At 47.0% G+C, this 3,088-nt stretch overlaps 1 protein-coding gene across 1 annotated transcript in view; it reads left to right on the top strand.

The window, feature by feature from the left end:
- The first annotated feature begins 1,941 nt into the window (after positions 1-1,941).
- LOC138959163 (probable nuclear hormone receptor HR38) overlaps positions 1,942-3,088 on the top strand; it is a 77,682-nt gene continuing 76,535 nt past the window's right edge. Inside the window, exon 1 of the mRNA XM_070330539.1 lies at positions 1,942-2,131. The gene's annotated coding sequence lies outside the window, so the exon portion shown is untranslated. The remainder of the gene's footprint in view (positions 2,132-3,088) is intronic.

Here is a 3,088-nt window from a genome sequence, read left to right as displayed (position 1 = left end):
AAGGAAGTCTTTTTTTCGTCTTTTTAATGTTTCACACACGAAATCTCAGACCAAAACCCTTGGAAAAATAACATTGTAATATATATTCAAAGGAATTTGTTTCAGTGGAAAATAAGAGTTGTAGAAGGCTCGCTGCTAATAGCCAGTAAATCAGGAAGAACTCAGACCGGCAGAAGGGATTTGTTTCGAGGGCGGATTGCTTTCTGAATAATTTAGTAAGGAACACATTTTTGCAAATTTCTTGATGCTAGCTCTTTGTGCTCCAGAGAGATGAGGCGCACGAAAGATGTTTTTTTTTTAAATTTTAGCAATCGTCTTCATCGTCGTAGTCAGTGATGCTGCTATTGCTCACTAATCCGACAGACCAAAAAAATTCCATCTAGCTTGTAACATTTTTGGTCGGTTTTACTCAAATTAATCCAAGAAAGTCTGCTCATTCGCCGGTTGAAAGTGCGTTTGAAGTCAACCCCAGCACTCGCCGGTTACATAATTATTCCGTGATAATGATGACTTTCAGCTGTCCTTCATGACCTTGCCGTGTGAGGGCGTATGTCTTAATGAAATGAGTTGAGTCTGGAAAATCTTTTTGATCTGACTGAGAAGAAGAAAACAACCCAAGGTCAGAACAAGGGCGACAGGGTTATCAACAGGCATGGGAATTGTCAGCCGAAAGGCAAATTTCCGCCGAATTTTTTTTTCTTACGCCGAAAAAGCAAAAGTGTCCGCCGAAAAAATAAATGGGGGAGGCAAAAATGGTTCTAAAAACTGAATTTAATGGCAAACTTGGAGCTTAGATGACACCAAATTGCACCATTTGGGTACTTTGGAGAAAAAAAATGCCGGGGGGGGGGGGGGGCATGCCCCCGAACCCCCGTTTGCCATTACTTACAAATTTTCAGCCTTTTTTACTTTTTTCAATTCCCATGCCTGTATCAAAGAAATGGTGATTATGTTGCGTAGGTGGAGAGAGCATGCCAAGGCCGTTGTCTGAGTGACGGTGCAGCAAGGGCCGGCCGGTGCAGGGAGGTCCACATCTCTGATGACCCACATTTCAGAGGCCACCCCCGACCTCCGTCGAGAAGACAGGGGGATGCCCTGGCCTGATACACTGTCTGTCTGATGGCGGAAACCACTCCGCTGTAAATAGCAGCGGCCTGATCCGCTTATGATGGCTGTGACGTCATAGCAGTCTCTTGACCCTAATTTGCCGCCCGCCTATCGATCCGTCGAGAAGGCCTGCTATGACGTCACAGCGCCAGAGCCGCCGCGACGGAGTGACCTTGTCGAGTACAGCACGTGCCCTCCTTCGCTGGGGACACGGTCTCGGCTAAAGGGGTCAGGTCTCCACACTGACCACAAGTCCTCCCTTCATCGGACCGTGCCCACGATTTTACTGACCATCGTGGAAGATGATCATAATGGCTGTGACTGGGGTTGACACAGGCTATTGTGCAGCAGGACAAAATGTACAGGAAAGCTGAGGGAAAAACAAAGCCAAGCTCTAAAAGCCGAGTAGGTGGTTGGAGCCGACCGGGCAGGCGGCGGGTCGATTGTGGTGCAGGCGAAAATCACCAGACTATTGATCGGCCCCGTTTTCCTCTCTGCAGAAAGTGCTGGCATTTTTCTTCCTGCAGCCATTGGCTGCCTTGCTGCCTTGAAGAGACTGTTGGCTAACACACACCGTCTTGTTTCTATCTATAGTCGCTGAAAACGGAGTACTGCCTGCGTCAGCGCTAGCGTTGACGTGGCCCAGGGCGGCCGCGCTAGCCTCCCTCCATCCAGCCAGCGCTTAAAGGGGGGACTCGTGCTCGCCAGCCAATCAGCGCCTTCGTTACATGAGTTCCAATTACCCGGAATGTGGACTGAAAGGCTGTGACGTCAGCGCTGACGCTGTGTGACGTCACCGTCGTTCCCGAGGACCCCAGTTACGATGGTAGTGAACCACATACTTACCATGGTCCACTTGGGCGAGACGGCGGCTGGAAGGCGCACGCAGGAGGAAGAGCGCGACTTGCAAGTTGTCAGCAGCTTCTTGTGTAGTCTGGCACCAATCTGGCGTTGCAAGAGGAAGCGAGCGAACTAGCTGGTCACCGTTACTATCTCCAGTCATCTCAGTCCCACGCTGTCGAAGGTAAGGACATTTTTCTTCTTCGCAACTTTTTTAACTCGCCGCTCGTTCAATGCACGTTCTCGTTTTTCTCTCAGAACTTTCCATTTTCTTGCTTCTTTCTTCTTGCTTACCTGTTTCTTCAGTCGTGAATTTTCTTTCTATTCCTGTATTGCTTCATGTTTTGCTATTTTCGCTTGATTATACCATTCACTGTACTTTGCCACACGAACAAACACGCGCATATAGACAGGGACGAAAACTTGACGTCCGCTTGCGTCGTTAGCAGTACACACTTTTGACTATAATATCGTTGTCTAAATGCACAGGATTCGCAAGTTGTTCTTATGTCTGGGCGAGACTGTGCAAGATTTTGACACGTCGCAATGCACTGCATTGGAATGCAGTAGGTGCAGCTGCATATTTTGTTATTGCTATCTATCATGTTACATAATCTGCAATGCAATACGTCGCATATCACTGCACGCAACTCTGCTGCTATTCCTCGCATGCAAATTGTATTCATACAGCGACAAAAAGATCATTCAAATTGTCTTCGTCCTTTTAACATTGCGACGATCAACTCATTTCCCTTTGTTGCAAAAACAATGCCGATAGAAATCATTGATATGAAAGTGCATGCATAGTTTTAATTTTCAGCAGACGACAGGCAAATCCAAGGATTATAAGGCATTTTGCAAAAGAAAAAATGATGCCACTTAGCATTGAAATTGTTAATCTTCTAATCTTCGGAGATGTTCACAACAATCGAAGAAAAACAATACCCCGATCGAATTGCGCACTTCCAGAAGCGTAGTTTCGTATAAGAAAAAGCAAACGTACGACTATAGGTCGAGGTAAACGCAATCACAAGCGCGCACACGCACTCACAAACACACCCACACACACACACACACACAGACACACACACACACATACACACACATACACACACACACACACACACACACACACACACAC

The sequence above is a fragment of the Littorina saxatilis genome, linkage group LG2 (genome assembly GCF_037325665.1).
Source record: "Littorina saxatilis isolate snail1 linkage group LG2, US_GU_Lsax_2.0, whole genome shotgun sequence".
In the NCBI taxonomy this organism is placed as follows: domain Eukaryota; kingdom Metazoa; phylum Mollusca; class Gastropoda; order Littorinimorpha; family Littorinidae; genus Littorina; species Littorina saxatilis.
Note: the sequence above shows the minus strand (reverse complement) of the source record. Positions and strands in the feature narration are given on the sequence as shown.